Source organism: Mastigoproctus giganteus, chromosome 13, assembly GCF_048544385.1.
Source record: "Mastigoproctus giganteus isolate SK-2022 chromosome 13, ASM4854438v1, whole genome shotgun sequence".
NCBI classification, from domain to species: domain Eukaryota; kingdom Metazoa; phylum Arthropoda; class Arachnida; order Uropygi; family Thelyphonidae; genus Mastigoproctus; species Mastigoproctus giganteus.
In genome coordinates this window covers 78601675-78626555 of record NC_143587.1, presented here as the reverse complement: position 1 = coordinate 78626555, position 24881 = coordinate 78601675, and the positions used below count along the sequence as shown (strand labels likewise).

The following is a 24881-nucleotide window of genomic DNA, read 5'->3' as shown; positions in this document are numbered from 1 at the left end:
CTTATTATTGAGATGAAAGTAAAATGCCTCAGTCCTGGCTGCACTAGATTGAAGCCTCCACTTATGAAAAAATATTTCCAAGGTGGTTAGGTCAGTTGTCAGAATCCCTTCTTTTGTTTTTCATTGATTTATGTCTCCTTGCTATTTCCCAATCGTCCGCGTAACCAAACTTTCTGGAGTGAGTCTCAGGCATGTCTTCAATGTAAAGGCTAAAAAGTAATGGAGCAAGGACAGAACCTTGAGGTAGGCGATTGCTGTGTTATTTTTATTGCTCACTGTGTGTCCCATTATCACCTGGAAAGTTCTATTTGTGAGCATGCTATCAATAAGTCTGGCAGTTGTTTTGCAGGTTGTGCGGAGTATTACGGGATTACAGTAATACTGGTCAAGTCACACGCTCTTTTGTTCCTGTAGTTACCTTCCCTCTCAACAAGAACGTTCTCAAATGGCTTACTCCCCGCTTAACAACGTCATTTATACTTACTAGGCACGATTCCATGAACTAAAAACTCTTTCAATTTGGCTTGTTTGACACCAATCTCTGTTTGAGTAGAGCTGAGGAAACCTGGACGCACATTCTGTATCTCTGCAACCTGTACCACGACGACAGATCTACACTACAACTGCTGTTAGCAAATTTTCTAAAGGAAATTAAGCGACAATGAATAAAAATTCTCTATCGTTCTCTGCTCTACAACAATTCTCATCTGCTGTTTTCACCAAAACAAAGCAAGTTCTCTTGAGTCTACCATCATATCAACATCAATGAACAAACCCACCTCTTGCAATATCTATCGAAATGTCTAAAAACTGACTTCACCAGCCATCTTATCATCCAGACTTTCCAGGTGATCGCTTTCCTGGTGACAAAGAGGCTAGAAACAAGTAAACACCAAAGAAACAAAATTTTGTTTCACTTCATTGCAAGCTGCACGAGTTACACCACGTTTTCTATGTGTTCTGTTAATTTTGTGGAGCAGTATATATTCAGTTGAGTTAAGTTTTGGCTCTGTATAACCATGCAAAGTTACATCACCAAGGGTATCAAGACTAATACTCAAGATTTCTAAGAGGTACAAGCTAAAGGTTATAATGATTTATGCACCAACATCGAGCCATGATGATGAAGAGGTTGAAGAAATGTACACCGAAATTGAGAGTCTTCTAGATGAGCAGAAAACCCACTACACTATTATTATGGGGGACTTCAATGCTAAGGTTGGAAAAAGACAAAGCAGCGCAGAAAGGGGAACTATAGGAAATTTTGGAATTGGTGAAAGGGGTGAAAGACTTGTGGAATTTGCAGAATCTCAAGGACTGTCAGTAATGAACACTTTTTTCAAGAAAAGGGTGAACAGAAAGTGGACATGGAAGAGTCCAAATGGATTAACAACTAATGAAATCGACTTCATCCTCACTAACAGAAGATATATTGTGAATGATGTTACAGTCCTGAATAAGGTAAATGTTGGAAGTGATCACAGAATGGTAAAATGTACACTTGATATAGATGTAGGAAAGGAAAGAAAAAAACTGACTCGAGTAAATAATATGAAGGTCTTTGAGATAACGGAAGAGGAGAAAAAGCAGTATGTATTGGAACTTAAGAACAATTTTGAGCTTCTGCAGACTTCTCAGTACCAAGATATCGACGAGGAATATTACAACTTTCTGAAAGTGATAAAGCCCAAGAAACCTATGGGGAAAAAGAAATCCAAAGAAGAAAACATTAGTCAAGAAACACTTGTCATGTTGAACCGAAGACGACAAATGAAGAGCAAGAAAAACACTGACAGGGAGAAAATTGAGTATACTGAGTTATGCAAAGCCATTAGAAAGAGTCTCTGAGAGGACATAAGACGATTTAACACAAGAAAAGTAGAACAAGCATTAAGGGAAACAAATGATTTAAATCAGCAGCCATGAAGAGTAATACAGAAAGAAAAATGATACTGAAACTGAATAATAGCGATGATGTACTTATAAACAGCAGAGAAGGCATAATTCAAATAGCAGAAGACTACTATAGAGAATTATACAAGGAGCGAGGGAATGATACCAGCAGTGGGGAAGATGGATTGCAAAGTAGCAACACATACGACATACCCGATATTCTTCCTGATGAGGTAGAACATGCATTGAAGAAAATGAAGAATCGGAAAGCCCCGGGGGAAGATGAAGTTACTGTAGAGTTGTTAAAATTGTGAAGAAGAGACATAACACAAAAACTGGCAAGACTCTTCACAAAGTGCATTAGAAAAGGTGTGACGCCTAAGCAGTGGAATAATGCAATCATAGTTTTGCTGCATAAGAAAGGAGATAAATCAGAAATTGGAAATTATAGACCAATTAGCTTGTTATCCCACATCTACAAGTTGTTCACAAGGGCCATTACTTACAGATTAAAAAGAATACTTGATGAGAATCAACCGAAAGAGCAAGCTGGCTTTAGGACAGGATTCTCAAATATGGATCACCTTCACATAATATCACAGCTAATGGAGAAAGCAAATGAATATAAAACACCATTATGCCTGGCATTTGTGGATTATGAAAAGGCATTTGACTCCGTACAGCATAAGGCAATGTTTCGGGCACTGGAAAGACAAGGCATAGATATCCCACATATTATGATTTTGAAGAAAATATATGAGAGTACTACCTCCTTTATTAGACTAGACAAAGACAGTAGGAAATTTAAAATCGAGAAAGGAGTTCGACAAGGAGACACAATATCTCCGAAGCTGTTTACTGCTGCCCTTGAGGAAGCTTTCAGAAGATTAGACTGGTAGCAGAAAGGAGTCAATGTGAACGGAGAGTACCTAAACCATTTACGATTTGCAGATGACATTGTGGTCATAAGCCACGATCCCAAAGAATTAGGGGAAAATCATAATCAGTTATGCAGAGTTAGTAAGGATTTTGGACTAAAGATGACTATGGCTAAAACAAACGTAATCATGAACAAGAATGCCACAGAAAGATAAATAATGATTGAAGGAGCAGTAATTGATAAGATGGAGTCATATACTTATCTGGGACAAGTTATTAGCTGTAATAATGATAAATGGCTGGAAGTCAAGAGAAGAATAAACTTTGGATGGATAGCATTCAGGAAATATAGTCACATACTGAAGAGCAATATCCCAGTTTGTCTGAAAAGTAAAATAATGAACCAATGTATACTCCCCACCATGACTTATGGAAGTGAAACTTGGGCACTCACCAAAAGAATGGAAGAGAAGCTGAGAACTACACAGCGAAGGATGGAACGAATTATATTGGGAATCAGACTGTTAGATAAGAAGAGAAACACATGGATTAAGCAGCAAACTCAAGTAAAGGATATTCGTATCAAAACTAAAGAACTAAAATGGTGTTGGGCAGAACACATAGCTCGAAGACATGATGACAGATGGACTAAGAAAATAACAGAATGTACCCAAGAGGAGCTAGAAGGAAACCTGGAAGACAAAGGCGGAGATGGATAGATGAAATTCATGCGTTTGTGGGTAATAAATGGTGGCCAGTGCTCAAAACAGAAGGAACTGTAAAGTTGCTGGAGAGGCCTTCATCCTGCAGTGGATTGAAAATGGCTGATGATGAACCATGCATTCACAACTCTTGCCATTTAACATGAACATAGTTTCTGTCATAGTGGCAGAATATACAATGAAAATTTATAAGTATATATTCATTATTGAATGATTGGGATGACATGATTAAACATCATAATAATTTGTTTTAAATAGTGCACTTCCTTCTAATATAGGAGAAATTGGCGCATTGATATTTAAATCTTTAAAATGTACCGCCACCACTCCTGGAAAGCGAATAATATTAAATTATACCAAAATATAAATTTGTAAAAGAAAGTCATCAAATAATAATAATTTTCTTTACATTTATAATGAATTCATAAGGCTTTGCTTCTAATTCAAATTTCATTTCATCTTTTGACTTAATAAGACGATTTTATCTGTGTAGTTTGTTGAAAGAGCTCTAAAATTGTGCTGCAGGGACTACAACAAAACATTGGAAACCATATGGGATTGTGCTAAACATGGATGCAGCTGTTCAATGGAAGAGCAAGAAAAGGCGAGTATATTTTTATTGGCCACACAAAAACTGAAGTTAATTATATTGTATAATGATTAATATCTTTGCTGAGTGTTATTAACGGAATACTTCCCATTTCACAAAAAAAAAAACTTAGATAGTCTCGCAAATGCCGTACTCAGTTAAAAAGTGCAGTTATTTCAGTTCACGCTTCTGAAGGAGTTTATTCTCATTCTCCGGAACTACTTAGTTCTAATTGAATTAGCAGATAATTAATATTAGCTGGTTTTAGGAATATTAACAAAGTTACCGAGTATTTTTTGTAAATTTTACTGGTATGGAACTTGGACAGCTGCTCCCTAATAGCCGTCCTAATCACTTGGTACTGGGCCTGGTATACTGTTTTAACAGCGCCTCATGCACTAAAATCCGCACCCACCGGAAGTAGTGCTATATAGGTGGATGCCAGCGATTCCGCTCCCAGGCTGCCCACACCTGAGAGCCGGAAAAATAAATAAAATAAATAATAATAAATAAATTAATTAATTAATAAATGATAAAAATAAAAAAAAAACAGATAATCAAAGTATATATAACAAAATCTTAATTAGTAAGCATTAAATTGTCTTCTCCGTTGAAAAACAGTTACACAAAACGCATGCAGTGCTTGAAATTTATCTCCATTAGCAATAAGATCACTTTCACAACCTCTAACTAAATTACGAATCCACACATTTAGCCTTTCTGTATGTTCAACATACAAACTACAATCATTAATAAATGACTCAGGTTGACCGCAAGTGCATAAAGGAGAGCTGACCAGACCAAAGTAATGTAGTTTAAAATTTAATGAGCCATGGCCAGTTAAAATAAACGATGTTACCATAGAAGGAAAAAACCATTTGTTGTTACTATCATAAGTAAATTTAACTGTTGGAATAAACAATCTAGTCACCTCCCCAGCTGCACTAAGATCCCATCTCTGTTGCCACATACCAATCAACTGTGTTAGAACATTTTTCTTAGCTTTAGCTATCTCTATAGTGACATCAGATGTGATATTCATGAAAGAAACCACAATGCCTTTTTTTAAGTAATAACAAAGGGCCCGATACACAATGTACAAGTCTAGAGGCAAATGCCCGGCCAAAACCTGCATAGCATTCGTTGAGACTGTTCTGCACAAACTAGAAATAACATAAAGCATTGAGCGCTGAATCGATAACAATTTCTGTTTAAATTTAACGTTAGTAACTCTGAAGTCCCATGCTGATGCTCAGTACGTAACTATGGGTAAGAAGACTGCCTTGTAGTATAAATTTAAAACCCTCCTTTTCAACCCCCAATCTGACCTAGTTAATCGAATTAATGCTGCACTAAATTTTTTAACTTTTTCATGTAACTAATTTAAATGTGGAGAAAACGATAATCTATCATCAATTCTTAAACCTAGATATTTCACGTCAGATACTAGGGGAATCTGCCTCCCCTTAATTAAAGCTTTTAGCGGTCGCGCATAATTTAGTTTCCCCTTAAGAAGCATCATAACAGTTTTAGTTGTAGATATGAATAGTTTATGCAGATCAGCCCATGACACTAGACTTCCGCTCTTTCATGCCCTGACCCCGCTGTGGTTCTGTCTAGCACTTATCCCGCTATACATCACGCCAACAGCAGCAGCAGCATCAGCAGACGGTCTTCCCCGAGACTGAAGAATTCATGGTGGCCATCCAACACCAGCAACTATAGAAAATACATCGCAAAGGTACCCGGAATGTTAGATGACAAATGTCGACGATGCCACCTGGCCTCAGAAACTCAATATAACCTCAGAGAAGGAGAGAAGACCTATACACCCTCACCTACCTGATATGCATAGATGACATCAAGTTCTACGCAGCAACCGAGAAGCAACTCCAGCAACTACTGCGATTCACCGAAGAATTAAGCAATGATATTAAAATGGAATTTGGTCTAGACAAATGCAAGAACCACGGATTGCACTAGGGAAAATTAGTCAACCGAAACTATCAGCTGCGGATTGGTAAAGGCATGGCAGCTATAACAGACGTTGAGGCCTACAAATAACTGATGACAATGCATGCTCAGCAGTTACAGAACACTGAAAGTAAAGCCTGCCTGACCGAAAAATACTATCAGAGACTCAGAAGTCTACTCAAATCAAAGCGGAATGGAGGGAACACACTTAACGCCATAAATACCTGTCCAGTCCCAGTGCTAACATACTCATTCAGGGTCGTAGATTGGACAAACACCAAACTGGAGGATATCATGAGAAAGACAAGGACAATGCTGAACAAGAGCAGCCAACAACACCCGAAATCAGCCATGGAGAGACCGACAATAACTCAGAAAGACGGGCCTGACAGACTTCATTGAGCAACAGAAATCAGCGATTGCTAACCTGAAGAATTACTTCCAGAAACACACAGCAGCACTCCACCAGGCCACACGGAATGTAGATAAGTGTTATAAAAAAGTTAACTGCAGCCATTATCAACCCACTGCAGGATGGAAGCCTCCTCAACAATTCATGCTGAGGGAATTGGACCATAATCTGCCACGCTGGTCCAGTGCGGGTTGGCAGATCGACCGTATTTAGCAGTCAGGGGCTTGAACCCCGGTCTACTCAAAGAGCGTGTGCTACTGCACACCCGCTCCTGACCACTCGGCTACGGAGGCCGCTGATAAGTGTTATACCTCACTCAAACTAAGCAAGGGGTCCCGTACCATCCAGAAGGCACAAACGAACCTAGAAAGATGGGCAAAAAAAACACGGCAGTGTAGAAATTACAATTACATCCATCAACATAAATGGATAAATTTGCTTCAGATGCAGGGCACACAAGCGGGACGCTCTTCCCCGAGACTGAAGGATTCATGGTGTCCATCCAACACCAGCAACTATAGAAAATACAACGCATAGGTGCCCGGAATGTCAGATGACACATGTTGACGATGCCACCTGGCCTCAGAAACGATCCAACACATCAACGCAGGATGCAAGGTGATCACCCAGACTGAGTACACTCGTAGACACGACCAGGTAGCCAGGATAATACATCAGAAGCTAGCGAGGAAATACCAGTTGGTCGAAGAAAGTGTACCGTATTGCAAGTACTAACCCCAGGCAGTACTAGAGACCCGAACCCACAAGCTGTACTGGGACCGCGCCATAATAACGGATAATACCGTCCCGCACAAGAGACCGGACATAACCCTTGTGGACAAGATAGAAAAGACTACCTATATGATTGACATAACGGTGCCCAACACTAGCAATGTCCAGAAAATCCATGTGGAAAAAATTAGGAAGTACAAGAACCTGAGATCTGAGGTGAAGGAGATGTGGCATAGGAAAGAAGTATTGACTATTCCGATCATCGTGTCAACCACCGGTATGGTGCCAAAGACTCTACATAGCAACCTAGCAGCAATAGGTCTCCCAGAGAAAACCTACAAGGAACTCCAGAAAGTCGCAATCCTGAACACCTGTAGGATAGTCAGAGATTTCCACGACCAACAGTAACACCAGACATTACAACCAACCTGTTTACTTGGTAGCAGCACCCGTCACGGAGTGGAATCCCCCAATCACGGAGAAATAATACAACAACAATAATAATAATAATAACGTATGAGACCATCCCGCACAATAGACCGGACATAACCCTTGTGGACAAGATGGAAAAGGCTACCTACCTGATTGCCATAGTGGTGCCCAAATCTAGCAATTTACAGAAAACCCATGGAGAAAAAAATTAGGAAGTACACAAACCTGAGACATGACGTCAAGGAGATGTGGCATATGCAAGAAGTATCGACCATCCCGATTATCGTGTCAACTACCGGTATGGTAACAAAGACTCTACATAGCAGCCTAGCAGCAATAGGTCTCCCATAGAACACCTACAAGGAACTCCTGAAAGTTGCAATCCTGAACGCCTGTAGTAATACCAGACATTACAACCACCCTGTGTACTTGGTAGCAGTACATGTCATGGAGTGGAATCCCCCAGTCAGGAAAAAATAATATAAGAGCAACAACAAAAACAATAATAATAATAATAATAATAATAATAATCCACCTCCATAGATGGATGATGTCGCAGAAAAATAGTAATCATACTGCATCGAGTGTGGCACAGGATAAAGTCACTCGCGGTCAGGGTTTAGGGAGGGGCTAGTTCGAAAAATCAGAGATGGTCACCCGAAGAAGACAATGGAACAAGTGGGGCTGTCCCCCCATATGGATACCACAAGAGAAGGGAAAGACCATCCAGCCCCACCAACTGGAAGTGCTTCCTGTGCAACCGCACTAGTACCACCCAGGAAGGGAGAAAACGCCAACCCATGAATTGGACTATCGAAATGAATACGTACATAGTGCAAGCATACTACGAAATAACGAAGCTGGAGACTGATAAGACAACTTATGAGACATCATATCCAGTGTCTGGATCGATTCCCTGATATTCACGTCACCAAACAGCGAAAAGCGAACCAGAGAAGGATCATCGTCACAAAGAACCTGATAGCTCCTGCAATCTTGGAAAAAATAAAGCAGGATGTGAGAGATCAATTACAAAGAATAATGAATACTGAACCAGAAGAGGAAGAACATACCACCAACGAACCAGAGGAGGAAGAGCAAGAAGAAATACAACCCACAGCAGCTGGAGTGGAAAGAGACGAGCTCGTGATATCCAGAACAGAAGATGAGTGGAAGATGGCCCTAACAGAATTCAAAGGAATGGACCCCAAAAAGACTCATTTGATACTGAAGGAGTGGCCGAACAGAATCTTTTGCAGAGTCACAGACCACCTCAATCGGCACATAATACCGCATTACCTCGACAGCAATGGTGAAATACTGGAGGCCATCTACACAGCCGTGTATTGTGCTGCGGTAGTAGCCACGAGGATTAATGGAAGAGAATCGAGAGAAAAGCATCAGAAGAACCGAAAGCAAAAGGAACTGCCAGCTTGGGAAAGAAGACTTCAGCAGAAGATAGAAGAATTACTTTTCAAGATAGGCCAATTGACCCAGTACCAACGAGGCAATAAGAGTAAAAAATTAATCGGGGAAGTAAAGAGCATCCTCAAGAGGGACAGCGTCCACAACAAACATTAGACAAAAAATCAGAGAATAGGAGAGTACTTGGACACATTGAAGCAGAACCTCCTTGCACTCAGCAAGAGACAATGCCGATATAAAGAGAGATCCCAGACGAAAATAAATAACAGAATCTTCGATGATGACCAAAGAGGCTTTTGGAGGAGTCTCAGAAAGGACAGGAAAGAAAGGAACGTACCACCCGAACAGATGGCGATTGAGTTCTGAAGAAACATATCGAGCAGGGAAGTAAGACATAACAGACGAGCCTCATGGATAGAATTAGAATGAAAGAAACCAAGGATGTAAAGAAATGTGAGGGTTGGAGATACAGGAAGAAGAAGAAAACATATGATCAAGAATTCTCACAACTGGCGAATTCATTCAAGGAATAGATAACGTCCAACACTACTAGTACAAGAAGCTCACTTGCAAACACAAGCACCTGGCAGAATAGTTCACCCGAATGATAAGGCACGCAGAGACAATCCCGAATTTTCTCACTCAAGTAATCACATTTCTGAAGCCAAAAGACGAAGATAGAAGAAATCCGGCAAAATATAGGCCAATCACATGCCTCCCAACAATGCACAAGATCATGACCAGCTGCATAACTAGGAAGATATCAGACCACCTGCAGAGCCAGAACATAATGGCCGAACAGCAGAAAGGATGCAAGCGGCTGAGAAAAGGATGCAAAGGAGCAATTAACCATAGATGCTGCGGTTATGGAGCAAGTCTACAAGAATTGCCACAACAAGTACACAGCCTGCACCGATTACCCCAAAAGCCTTCGACTCCGTGCATCATAGCTGACTAATAGAGGCGCTGAACATATCCAAAGTCAATCCGATAATGACAAACTTCCTAGGAGAAAGGAGAAACGATGGTGAAATGAGCTAACACCATTAAAGGCGAAAACATCACAACCACGCCAATCCCCATCAGGAGAGGAATCTTTCAGGGAGATGCCCTGAGCACATTGTGGTTCTACTTGCACTTAACTAGCTATCTACCATGCTCAACATTAGCAAGTACGGATATAATCTCAAAGAAAGATGGAAGAACCTGTACACCCTCATCCACCTGATGTACATGGATGATATCAAGCTCTATGCGGGAACTAAGAAGCACCTTCAGCAACTACTCCACATCACCGAAGAATTCCGCAATGATATTAGGATGGAATTTGGTCTAGACAAATGCAAGACCCACGGATTGCAACAGGGAAAATTAGTCTACTAAAACTACCAGCTGCAGAGTGGTAAAGAGAACGAAGCAATGGCAACGGGAGAGGCCTACAAATACTTGGGGATGAAGCCGGCTCAGTATTTACAGTACATGGAAATTAAGGCCTGCCTGACCAAAAAATATCATCAGAGACTCAAATGCCTGCTGAAGGCAAATCGAACGTAGGGAACACAGTTAAAGTGACAAAGACCTATGCAGTCCCAGTGCTAATAAACTCCTTCGGGGTAAAATATTGGACTAACACCGAGCTGAAGAATATCATGAGAAAAACAAGGACTATGATGACCAAGAACTGTCAACACCACCCGAGATCTGCCGTGGAGAGACAGACAATTGCCCGGAAAGAATGAGGAAGAGGCCTGGTAGACCTCATTGAGCAATAGAAGACAGCGATCGTTGACCTAAACGATTACTTCCAGAAACACACAGCAGCAATCCACCAGGCAATACAGAAGATAGACAAACGGTATACTTCACACAACCTAAACGAAGAGTCCCCCGCAATCAAGAGGCACAAACAAAGCTAGAAAATGGGCAGAGAAGACACTCCAGGGCAGACACTACAATGATCTCCATCAAGAATACATAGATAAAATTGGTTCCAATGCATGGCTCACAAGCGGGACGCTCTTGACCGAAACTGAAGGATTCAAGCTCGCCATCCAAGACCAGATAATCAACACCAGAAACTATAGAAAATATATCGCCAAGGAACCCGGAGTGTTCGGTGAAACATGAAGACCATGCCATCTGGCCTCAGAAACGATCCAACACATCACCGCGGGATGCAAGGTGATCACTAAGACTGAGTACACTCACAGACACGACCAGGTAGCCAGGATAATACATCAGTAGCCACCTAGGAAATACCGGTTCATTGAAGAAAGTATACCTTACTACAAGTACAAACCCCAGGCAGTACTAGAGACCCCAACCCACAAGCTGTTCTGGGACGGTGCAATAATAACGGATAAGACAATTCCGCACAACAGACCGGACATAACCGTTTTGGATAAGAAGGAAAACGCTAACTATCTGATTGACATAGCGGTACCCAACACTCGCAACCTGCAGAAAACCCATGGGGAAAAAATTCAGTAAGTACACGAACGTAAGACAGGAGGACAAAGATATGTGGCATATGCAACAAGTAAGGACCATCCCGATCATCGTGTCAACCACAGGTATTGTGCCAAAGACCCTACATAACAGCCTAGCAGCGATAGGTCTCCCAGCGAACACCCACAAGGAACTCCAGAATGTCGCAATCGTGAACACCTGAAGGATAGTCAGAGAGTCCCTCGACCAACAGTAACATCAGACATAACAACAACCACCCTGTATACTTGGTAGCAATACCCTTCACATGGTGGAACCCCCAATCAGGGAGAAATAATATAAGAAAAAAAATAATAATAATACCATGCGATACAATTTATTGTTTAAAATAATAATAATAATAAAAATTATTATTATTATTATTATTATTATCAGGAATAAATCAGGAAGTAGATGAACCTAAGACAGGAGATCAAAGAGATGTTGCATATTCAACAAGTAACGACAAACCCTACCTAACTATATAGCAGCAATAGGTCTCCCAGAGAACAACTACAAGGAACTCCAGAAAGTCGCAATTCTGAACACCTGTAGGGTGTTCAGAGCTTTCCCAAACCAATAGTAACACCAGACATAACAACAACCACCCTGTGTACTTGGTAGCAATACCTGTCACAAGGTGGAACCCCCAATCTGGGAGAAATAAGATAATAATAATAAAAATCTTTATTAACTTAACTATTGTACAATCACAATTCCTTATAGAGATGACGAAATAGATCTTAAAATAACAACGTGTCCACACAGCTTATTTTAAGTTTCTCAGATGTCTCTATCTCTATGTTCTCAGAACTTAGAAATGCAAATTTACGTTATGTACAACCCAGTCCATTCAACGATATACTCATAAGATACCTGGGTTTACTAAAAGATACCCGGGTTAGTTTACTAAAATAACGCCAATATAATGAATAAAAAAAATAACGAATAGAGGAAAACAAAAAAGGAGAGATAAAAAATAGCAGTATGTAATTAAAATAAAATAAAACAAGTAATATTCATCACAAAATAAAATTATGTCATTAGTATAGTATCAGCAATTCCCTATTTTACAGCCAAGATTGTACAACGATTGGCATATAGCAAGCTATAAAGAAAAATAGAAACGGACGGGCGACCACAATTGTCGAGAAAGCCAGGTATGGTACATCAATTTTCGTACAGCCATAATTAAATATAAAATAAAATATAAAGGGACGACCACAATATATCGATTTTTCAACTTTTCTCCGTGGGGAAGGCAATTACATTGTATATCAGAATGTCCATATGGGTCCATTTGGGTCCACTGTGTTGAAGCATGGTTTTCAATATATGGCTGGGAAACAGTTTTCAAGGTGTAAGCATGATTGCTTATGCAGATGATCTTGTACTTCTGATTAAAGTTAACTCGAGGAAAACTTTAGAGGATACTGCAGATCTCGTACTAGCTAATTTATAGCACTCGACAAATATTCACAATCTTCAGGTCTCTAATACGACGACGTATCAAATGCTTCTAAAGGGAAAGTTGGATCCTGAACGTCCTCCTATAATTAAATATAATGAGCAGGTAATCAAATATAGTGCTAAAGTGAAATATTTAGGCATACTATTGGACAATCGAAGGAGTTTCTTACCGCACGTAAAATATGTCAAGGACAAATGCAATATTCTTTTGGCCAAATTACATGTAAAGAATGTGGTTTGAAGATTGAAACCTTAAGGTTATATTATAACTATATATTTTTGGTAATTTAACCCATGGGGCTGATTCCTAGGGCTATAAATCTGATAAAGTGATAACAATTAAGCAATTGCAACAAGCTCACAGAGAAGCCAGGCTCCTGATCGCCAGAGCTTGCAAAACTACTTCTACTGCATCTCTTCAAGTGCTCCTAGGTAAACTCCCAGTGCAGTACCAGGTGCAATTTGGATATTTAGTTTATCAACGTAGAAAACAAATTCCTATGACAACTGGACTGGTGGCATCAGTCTGAACTTGGAGAATAGCCAAACCCAAGAAAAGAAGAGGTTTCGGATGCTTTTTGTCAACAAATGCCAAACGATTGCACTGAAACTGATGTCGGTATAATCACTAAAGATTTTTTTTCTCAGTTGTTAGGGAGTTTGTCAAGAAATATTCCCTCTGGCTATTCCCGAGCCCTCATACCACATTTTTAATTACTGGTAATGGTAGTTTCAACAGCAAACTGTATAAATTTAGACTGACAACTTCACCATTATGTCATTGTGGTGAAGAAGAAAGTGTAGATGACATTTTGTATCACTTGTATTCCTTTGTATTCCTTGTCCATCCGCAGGTCATTGTAAGATGTATCACTATTCATCTTACAATGACCTGCGGATGGACTTAGAGGAGCATGTTGATGACTTTTCTAAGGTCATTAAAATGCCGTTGGTTGCTTCTCAAAATGTCTTTGTAAAATTCAATACATTTACCAATCGTGCTTTCAAAAGAAAACAGCATTTGGAACAAGCTTCTTGATATGCATATGGTGAATTGGTTGTGAAAAATTTCAACCTTGGTTTTTTGTTAGCTAAACCTCATTATTACCCTTATAATTGAGTTAACTACTATAGGTTATGCTAATTACTTCCGTCTGAAGTTTACTGATGTAACTGAATTTTCTATTTAACTTCTTAAATTCTGCACAGTTTTATGATGCCAGTTTGATAGCTTGTTTTTTAATAGGAATTACTTAATAAGTGTAAATGCTATATTCGCTGTAATATGCTGTAAATTATGTTGTAAATTATTGCAACTTTTCATGTTGTAAATAATTGCATCTCTTCAAGGTTTAAATATATGTTTGGAAGATGATTCCTGCTTTTATTTGATGCAGTTGTACGCTGTACATTACTTCATTTCTTCAGAGTTTGTGGAGGTGACAGGTTGCCTACCTCCACTCTTTGCCGTTTGCTGTTATGTATGATGTAAAATACGAAGTAAACAACTTCATTTCTTCAGAATTTGAAGAAGTGGCAGGAAGACGAATTCCACTCTCTATACTACTACTACTTTTCACTTTTTATTCTACTAACTTCTATTTCATAATGGGTTCCGCCGTGGTCCTTCTCTTTTCTATTCTATTTACCCAATCCCACCCATTACCCATACTTCATCTAACTTGTATATGTACCCTTTCTATTTCTTCTCAATTGCACTTACAGGGATTTGACCGTTGTAAGTGTGGCTTAGTAGATCATCCTGGCCGCCTTGCATGGCTGGTATTTACGTTGGCCTCACCAACGTTAATTTCAACATATAAATATAAATTACATTGTATATGCCAACATTTTATTCGAAAAATAATTTTGGATTAATTCCTTGTACTATATAATTAATGGTTTCACAAAACTAAATATCCTGATTTTATTTAAAACGCGTTTAAAAAAAAAAGAAAGTACTTAACGCTTAATATCCGTGTTTTTCCATTATTTCCTGATGAAATGGTTCTTTTGAAGTAACAATAAAACTAATTTTAGAATATATATTTAGAAAATTTCACAGCACCGTAATAAAAGCACATTGAATTTGAATTCTAATTAGATATATTTTTATGCAGTTCTACTCAACTATCATGGATTTGATACCGGAATTATTGGTAAGAATTATTTTTGTTATTTCCTTCTTATTTTCTGTACATTTATTTTCTAATATGTATGTATTGAACAATTGATGATAATTTAATATATGTACTCGTATATATATATATATATATATATATATATATATACCTTCAATTGTAGATTGAACATTACATCAGTCTGTAATCTAATTACTATTGTAAGAGTATAATTGATACTATATAGGTACTCAAAGTGTATTAAAACATTGGCATAAAAGTGCTCCAGTGGGCCATAAGGCCAAAAGAACCTATAAATACTTAAAGACTAAGATATCCCGTGTTGGTTTACATTGCCCTAGAAATAAACATATAATTAGCAATAAAATAAAATAAAAATATAATGATTATGCGGCTAATTATTGATAATGGGATACATTGATTGTATCCGAGTAATAGTACCTCAGTGAAAGTAATAGTACCTCAATATTACTATACCTATTCTTACATCCTTTCTCCTTAAGGTCAACATAAGCCTTCTTTTGCACGTGTATAACAGCTAGCCCGATAGAGAGCTTCGAAACGAATTTAAAGTTTAGCATAAAACGCCTTTATGTTTATTATTTGGACTTAGTTAAATAGGCTGATAACAATCAGAAACATCTAATTATTAGTGGGATACATTGAATGGTGTCAGCCCTCAAAAAAGTGCCATTAAAATTTTTCAGCCTACAGACGAGTAACGCTCCTGGGATTGATGGCATATGCCCTATAATTTTAAAGGCGGCGACAAGCGAGTGTATTGGACCATTGACACTAATTATGAGAGCATTACTGGACTCAGGAGAGATTCCGTTGGATTGGAAAAGTGTCAATATGTCTCCAATGCATAAGGGTGGTTCTAAGAGTGTGGTGGTAAATTACCGACCGTTCAGTCTAAATTCAGTAGTAGGGAAAATCATGGAGGCAATGATCAAGGTTGGAATTCAGGTTAATTTGGATAGAAATGGAATTCTGAAGGTTTTTTTAAAGGGAAAATCATGTTTACCAAATCTGGTCAGGGTCACTCTTGAGCCGGATTTACGGAATAATTTCGACATTGTTTATTTGTGTTTCAGGAATTTGAATCAGTCCCACATCAACGGTTACTGTTACTTTGAGCTGGAACAGGTTGGAATCATACGAAAATGAACTAAAATTCATACGCGATCTGCTTTCGATTTTCAATCATGGAGATCCTCTGAATGAAGAAGGATGCTGAGTACATGGCCTTAAAAAAACTACTCTGAAATATTTCCTATGCAATCTTTTAATGCTGGACTATGTGGGGGGAAAGCAGCCGAGGCTAGGGATTAAAGCCGTGATGGGTAGAATTGCAGTCCTCATCACACCGAATAGAAACGCCCTAATTTCGAGTTTTGTCGATGAGGAATTTTTGTATGACTTTTTCACAAAGTGGCTGAGTTGGTCTCAGGTGCTGGTATAAGAGCGCTACCCTGGATGATATCGGTCTACTTTTATATCACATTCCACCAAATGGAAGTTTGTTCCAGCAATCAACCACCCGCTGCCTAAATGAAAATTTCCACACATCTGTTCTGCAACAGTCCTTCCGCAATTTGGTATTATATCCCGGGGTAGCGCCCTTCATATCATTAATGCTGGAGAACGGCCACATTATAATCAGAGGAGTTTACAGAAAAGAGAGAGAGAGAGAGAGAGAGAGAGAGAGAGAGAGAGAGAGAGAGAGAGAATAAAAGAACAGCATCGAAAAATCGTGCGGATCTGAACACGGTTGACTCAAACGCGTATACTGTTGTATACTTTCGTTTGATGAAGTGAAATGGGTGGCATTGTACTATCTTGAATGATTGATTCCTCCCTCTTTCATCTAAATCTTCTGTTCTTCGTGTTCCGATGAAACAAAATATTCATATTTTTTGTAAATTACTTATTGCTTATTTATACCAATTACGTCTCAAAGGATTCATTTCGATTGTTACCCTCTAAACTTCAAGTTTCATTTTCTCCATACTGGTCAGAGAAAAGCGAAATCGTGAAGTTACCGCTGCGTCTACTTTTTAATGTAATATTTAATTAGCCAGAGTGTACAAGTGTACAAAATTGTATTTTGAAGGGGAATTAGATTTAAATAATTGAAATGTCCAATAATGATTATCTAAATTAAATCAGAACTTACCATAATTATAATCTCACTATGTATATTTCTTATATAAATAATACTGATTTACAAGGACTTTAATATGCAAAGCATTTTGGAAGCTGCCCTTATAATTATATTTATTTTCCTCAATAATAGGACGAATGCACAGAAAGCGAACGAATGGAGGTTGAAAAGCTGAGGGTAAGTAAATGATTAATTTCATAGTAAAACTTTTACATTTTATGGTAAATCCCAAAATTATAAGTTAAAAAACTGCAGCCATTATCAATCCACTGCAGGATGGAAACCTCTTCAACGATCCAGGTTGAGGGAAAAGGACCATAATCCGCCACGCTGTTCCATCGCGGATGGGCAGATCGTCCGTATTTAGCAGTCAGTGGCTCGGACCCCGGTCTACTCAAAGAGCACCCCGCTCCTGACCACTTGGCTACGGGGGCCTCAATTATAAGTTATTGGCACTTATATCATTCGAATGCTACTGAGTTGATGGAAGATACTTCTTAATACGGACTTGAAGTTCAGAAGGATCTGATTTCAGAAAATTGGCCAGAAGGGAAGTTCTCCAAAAAAAAGAAAAAAGAAAATTAAGAGTTAGTGCTGTGAATCTGATGTTTAGCTGTACACGTTGGCTAGTTATATCATACAGCTCTTCAGATGATTTATAAATTGTGATTTGACAGTAGTTGAAATTGCTTGTCCAAAAAGCATTGCATCAAAAAATCTTTGAACCCAACAGTTCAAGAGACGTTTTTGAGGTCCCACTACAGATGTAACAAAGCTTATTTTTATTTTTCGGCAGGAAAATCAATATCGGTAACGGGCTAAGAAAGATTTGAATTTAGGATTATCCACAATAAAGATATGTGATTTTGTATGGAATTGGAGTGCCACTGATCATACTTAACTAAAAATCAGAGTTGTTCCCGATGAGCATAAAAGCAGCAGCATCTTCTTTGTGGAAAATGACAGGACTGCATATTTGAAGAGATAACTGAAGGTCACCATTTATGGAAATTGTGTTTCCGATGGATATTTAAGGTACTGTATACCCGCAAACCTTCCTATGCACCTGAATGCGCAGAGCAGGATATCTGAACTAGAAAACGAATGTAGTTTTGATAAGTCCAGTAAGGAATAGGAATTACAGTCAGTGGAAGGAAAACGTTAACTTTCAGGAGGAAAAAGGTGGATAATTGAGAAATTTGACGAGAACAGCGTATTACATTCCATAATTCAGGCAATGGTCGAAGTCTGTTATTGCTCCCAGAAATTCCGTTAATTTCTTCGAACCGTCTCTTCAATTTTCGCTGTAGTCGTCTTCCTTTCGTAGTTGGTAGTAAAAGAATTTCACATTTTTGGACTCTCCTTACATAAGGTCAAGATGGTTTTACTTTTATTTATTCAAATTAATCACTACATGATTGAATGCACTTATTATATCGTTATAAAAGTTTCTGAAAAGAGTAGGAACAGACTTTTTTTTATGAAATCCCAAAGACGAGAGGTGTTAGGACCTATAATAGTTTATAGTGTGCCAGGGTTGAAGGTTGAACTTAAACTTGAACTTCTGTAGATAATAATTTTCAGGAGATACGCATGAGGGAAAGTTGTTCCAGAAAACGGAAGTTGGATGAATAAATGAAGAAGAAAAAACGTTGGTTCTGTGAGTTTGAAAGAACAATGAAAGGATGCTGATTGGCTGAGGGACGTGTACGGACTGCTTTGGAAAAGAAAGCGAGAAATATATAAACAAATTTAGAAGAATAGTTCCCGTGGAAGTATCAATAGAAAAGGCATAGAGCAGAAAGAGAACTCTGTGAGACAGAGAATGGAGAGACTGTTTGAGATGAGCCATTAATTCACCTAATTCCCCTCTTTTGAATGGAAAATAGAAGCTGGAGAGAGAGGTTTAGGGGGCACCGCCCCAGATGTGGGAACAATATTTCTTGACAGGACAATTTACAGGTAATTTACAGGGTAATTTGTACAGAGTTAACAGCTATTTCGAGAGTACCAGCAGCGAAAGAAAAAACCCAGTTTTTAGATTCAGGAGAAGCAATATTTGGAATGTGCTTATGCTAAGAGAGATTAGAAGTCAGGGTAATCCCCGATAGAGATACATGATCCTGCCTAGAAATCAGAGTGTCTTCGAAGATAAACATAGGAACAGAAAAATCCTTTTTCCGGGATGTAAGACAGGAAAGTTTTAGAAGAATTGAAATCAAATAGGTTTTCTCCCACTGGAGAATTAACCAAAGATCAGCATTTAAGAAATTTCTTGTGGATATTCGAGAAGTTGAAGCTGCTCGAGCAGAGCTAGTTTTCTCAAACTGGAAGAGGGAATGAAATGCACGAGCATCAACAAACCTATGGATATGATTTCCGGTCAATGGAACACGGCCATTTATATACGGGAGAAAAAGAGTGGGAGAAATAACTAAATCTTGGGGAACACCGGTATTACTGAAGAAGTTAGAATACATAAAGTCATAAAGCACCACCGCAGTGAGCGGTCAGAGAGAAAACTGGATACCCCATTGCAAAAAACAGTTGGCAAACCATTTGATGGAAACTTATTTAGACCTTTATGTTAAACTCGATCAAAAGCCTTCGAAATGTCAAGAGCAACTGCCCGAGTTTACCAAACTTTTCCATTTAATTTGTCCTTAGATGGATGACATAAGCCAAAATATCAGCAGTTCCGACACTGACGGAATCCACACTAGCGATCATTGATCAGATGGAAGGTTTCTATATAGATTAAGAGTTGGTAGTTAATTGATTTCTCCATTACTTTAGAAAGAGTATAAGTTAGTGCAATAGGACAAGAACTGGATGGCAGAGATTTGTTAACATTTTAGGAACTTGCTGGATATAAGAAAATTTCCAAGAAGGAGGTGTTTCCAAAAACACCTTTTGAAAATGAAAGTGAAAACGGTGAGACAGAGCTGGAGTAAATTAAGGAGCATATGTTTTGAGAACAATTGGAGAAATATCATCAAGACTTGGAGCTTTCTTAGCGTCATGCTTGATCAAAACCTTGTAACATACTTTTGATGGAAGATCACAGGCGGCATTGAAAGAAGAGCACTGGGAATGGTCGGATGTGGTTTTCTAAGATCATCAATACATGAGTTGGAAGAAAAATAGGATCTGGTCAGCTTTATCTTTGGCTGAAGTGGAAATGGAACAATTTGGTTTTGATAAAGTTGGGAACAGAAATGTGCAAAAGCTGCGGCCAATAGCTTTGGCAATAGACCAGAATGGTCGGCTACCATTTGAATAAGAAGCAAGTTTTCTACGCTTAGCCTCTTCCAAATACAGTTCGGACTGATTAATTATTTCTTTAAAATTGTTGCCAGCTTTGGTGTAGGCAGAAAATTAACTTGGAAATTTGGAAACAAGCCAATTACGATGTGCATCGTTCTTCTCTTGAAGAGCCTTAGCACATTTATTGGAAAACCGAAGTTTAACAAGAGATTTTAAGGTGGAGTGTAGAATAAAGGATTCCATTCTTTGGAGCAAAGGGCACTGCTGGTTCTACTATAGAAGAACCCCGGATCCAGGATAAAAATATGACACTGTCCTATTGGTAAACGGAGTTAATTCCTATGTTATAATTTAACTGCTGGCACCTTTTATGCACAAAATTTCTGGAGGAGGCTGTCGACAGGTATGAATTTAATATCTTTGTATTACCTTAGATTTCCTGTTTTCTATTGTAACAGCAATTCAAAACTTAATTATTTAGAATAGGAATTTGTAAATTTTTAATATTGGTAATTGCAATTGTATTATTGGTAATTTTATTATTGGTAATTGGTAACTGTAATATCCTAAAATATTCAAATTTGCAGGCCTTTCTGTTCTCCCAACGATATGGTCTGATGACGGGTATCGGTAAGATACCCGAAACGTCACCTTATTAAACTATATTATAATTAATAATATAGTTTTATATTATAATATAAAACTAAGTTTTATTTTATAATTTCATTGTATAATTCACCGGCAGTCTTTGTGCGGAAAATGTTTGGGTGTAGATTCACTCGTGTGAATTGTAATATCAACAGCAAATTTTATACACAAGAGTTGTCTGAATCGTCGGCAATTCAAACTTTTCTTGAAACTGTTGAGGCTGAATACGGTGATATGTTATACTACACTGAAGTACGATAATTGAGTCACGTGTTGAAGCCATGTTTTGAACTCAGGATCCATATAGATCTATTTATTTTAATTTACGAAAAATTAAAACCTGTTCCAGAACTGTTAAATCTCGAATGGTTGTGGAATTTTGCCTTTTAACAGGTACATGTGAACACCTGAATTTTCTTAATATGAAACTTCAAAGGACGAGACAAACTTGTCAATGAATTATATTATAATGTCAAAGCATTTGAAACAAAACTGCAGTTATTTAAAAGTCAACTACTTCGGAATAATTTTTCACATTTTCCATGTTGCGATAATTTATCTAAAAATATGCCTAGTTCAAAATTTTGTTCAAAATGTTAGTTTGTTGCAGGACAGTTTTGCGGCTAGATTTTCTAATTTTAAAAATAATTCAGAGGCGTTTGAACTTTTTCAAATTCCGTTTGACGTACCCGTCAACGATGTTGATGAGAACTCACGATTAGAGTTGGTAGGTCTTCAATCTAATGATGCATTGAAAAAAATATTTAAAATCGAAGTTCCAAAATCTGCCAATAGGAAGATTTTGGAACTTAGCTGTACAAGATATGGCGCTGTACAAGAGGAAAGACATGACAAGTACCAACAAATAAATAACTAACACAAACCTTAATGAAATTACAAATTTTTATTTGTGCTCTTTGCAAAAAAAAAAAAAAAAAAACAGAAAGAAACTGAATTGCACTAAAGTTTTAAATCAAAACTAAAAAATAAAAGGCAGAAAACTTGCATAAATCTGAGTTAATTTAATTTTCCCAGCAGCAGAGAGCTATAAGAGCACAACGCGAACATCGCAAGCATATTCTGTAAGTTAACAATGCGTCTCACTCTGCCTGATCGGGCTTTAATTGCGAAGTTACTTTAATTATAAAGTGGGACTGTCAACATTCAAAACTGCCGAATATGGGCTTCAGAAGCACAGTATGCTATTCAGCAAATCCCATTGCACTCCCCGAAAATCACTGTCTGGTGTGGTGTGACTTCAAGTTTCATCCTAGGGCCATACTTTTTCGAGGAATTGAAGAAGAAGAAGAAGAATTGCACCCAGAAGGAGCAGCCACCTTTTCCATTACAGCACAAAGATATCATCACATGCTGAGCATTTTCATTAATCTTCAACTGCAGCAAAGAGGGTGCCTCCATGAGATAATTTTTATGCAAGATGGGGCTCCTCTTCATATCGCATTATCAGTAGAGCTCCTCCGGCATCACTTTACTGCAGAAAGAATCATTAGTCATTTGTTTCCGATTGCATGGCCAACACGACGTTCACCTGACCTTACACCGTGTGATTTTTGGCTGTGGGGTCACCTCAAGGCCAATGTCTATCGAGGAACTGTCCTTAACCTGGCTGTCTTAAAGGACAACGTAACGCAACACGTGTGGAACATTACTCCGGAGATGTTGCATTCTGCAGTCGAGCACACTCGCATCGAATGCAATTTCTGGTCCAGAACAATGGTAATCACATCAAAAACCAACTTCACCATCAGCGACATCTTCGCCCATCGGGAGTAAACTGTGAGTGAGTTTGGAGCTCTGAAACCATTCCCTCTGGCAGTTTAGTTGTGTCTTTCTGTTTTTTTTTTTTTTTTGCAAAGAGCACAAATTAAGGTTTGTCTTAGTTATTTATTTGTTAGTACTTTGTCGTGTCTTTCCTCTTGTACAGCCCAATATTATCCCCTATCGGCAGATATTGTAACTATTTTTTTTCACGGGATCCTTCTCTCCATGCCTTGAATAGTTTACTTAATAATTTTGGTGGCATTCCTCTTAGAGCTACAGAGAGCTCTAAATAGCGATACTTAAATTATGGAAACCCTGTACTTTTCAGCAATTAGGAATAATTTCTGGCCGCCAAAAATTCATATGTGGCCCGCTTCTCTAAAAGTTTGGGGACCCTTGCTCTAGGCTCATGAGGATCGAACAAATTTAAATATATTTTAACCATGTACTGTATATATAATTTGATTTAAGCATAGGATATATTGAGCCTTTGTTGTTCTTGGTTTTATAGTAATTCTAGAGTTTACATAAGTAAGGAAGTCTTTGCTATTTTTCTTTGCATACTTTGCCAAATATTTCTCGAAATCTTCCTTCGCTCATCTAACTCCCTTTGTGGCTTGATTGCAGAGTAGCTTCTATCTACCACATGCTTCTGTGTCGCCTGATAACTTATATGCATGCCATCCAGTTTTCTTCTCTACCACGAGTCTCATTAGTTCACCTGACATCTATAGCTTCAATAGTATCTCTTAGTTGTTATTAAAATCCTAGTAGCTTCCAAGATTAATTCTTTGAATTCTTCCCATTTTGAATTTTCTGTTGGTAATATCATCAGTTGGTCCCAATGGATAGAATTGAAAAATTGTCTGAGACCGTTGTGTTCACTTTTACGAATGCAAAATCCTTTCCCTTTACCCCTGATGGTAGTTACATCTTTAAGAAAATCACTGTGGTCACTGCCACCAAGTGGTTCCTTTATCTGCAGATTCGCAATGCATGAAAAATCAATGCTGAAAATCAGATCAAGTAACCGTGAAGAACCTATTTTTGTTCTGCTATAGCTAGCATTATATTAATTTGGCTGTACTCGACCATATATAGAGAATCGAAACTGCAATAAAATAATGCTATTGAACCGAGCTTTTAATTAATAAAGGCTAGTTTATATCTATTTTCATACATAGTATTGCACTGAGGAATATGCTGTTTCTTCTATTCAACGGAGAACATCCAACCAATGGTAACACAAGAAGAAATGCTTTAAAAAATTCTGTAGCCAATTCATCTACCCTTGTGGAATAATTCCACACAATTTAATATTCAGAACCTCTTTGGAATATTGCAGGAGAACTTCTCGGTGGTTTTTAATTCAAATGTACAAATTTCTTTTAAACATGGTGTTTAAGTCTAAAATAAATGTAATTAATTTATTATTTAAAATAATACGTTCCAAATTCGTGTTTTTATAGAGTAGTATGATGCCATTGTTCATGAGATGTATGGGATGTCCAGAAGAATTTGATGATGATGATTGAAGAATCGAAAAGAAAACTTCACTAAAACAGAATTGAATATTCTTTTCTAGAAATATAATATTTTTCTTTATGTAATTCTAAAGGCATAAGATCTTGCTTATAAAAAGTAATAAAAATTAATATATGAAGCTTAATTATTCATGAATCCTTACGAATTATTTATGAATATATGAAGCTTAAATATTTTATTGCAAGTATGGGTAGCGTAACTTTAAAATATGATATTGACAATTAGCGAAATCGCTTCGGTCGTTGGCTGCAATACACCATCTGTGAAATGAATAATAATTTTATATTCTGAAATGCCTCTTTGGTTGCCACTCATG

General features: G+C 38.0%; 1 long non-coding RNA gene across 1 annotated transcript in view; it reads left to right on the top strand.

The window, feature by feature from the left end:
- Positions 1 to 24578, top strand: part of LOC150076206 (uncharacterized) — a 40210-nt gene extending 15632 nt beyond the window's left edge. Inside the window, exons 3-6 of the long non-coding RNA XR_016547829.1 lie at positions 3988 to 4098; positions 15136 to 15174; positions 17456 to 17500; positions 24490 to 24578. This is a non-coding gene — a long non-coding RNA (uncharacterized LOC150076206). The remainder of the gene's footprint in view (positions 1 to 3987; positions 4099 to 15135; positions 15175 to 17455; positions 17501 to 24489) is intronic.
- The last annotated feature ends 303 nt before the right edge of the window (positions 24579 to 24881 follow it).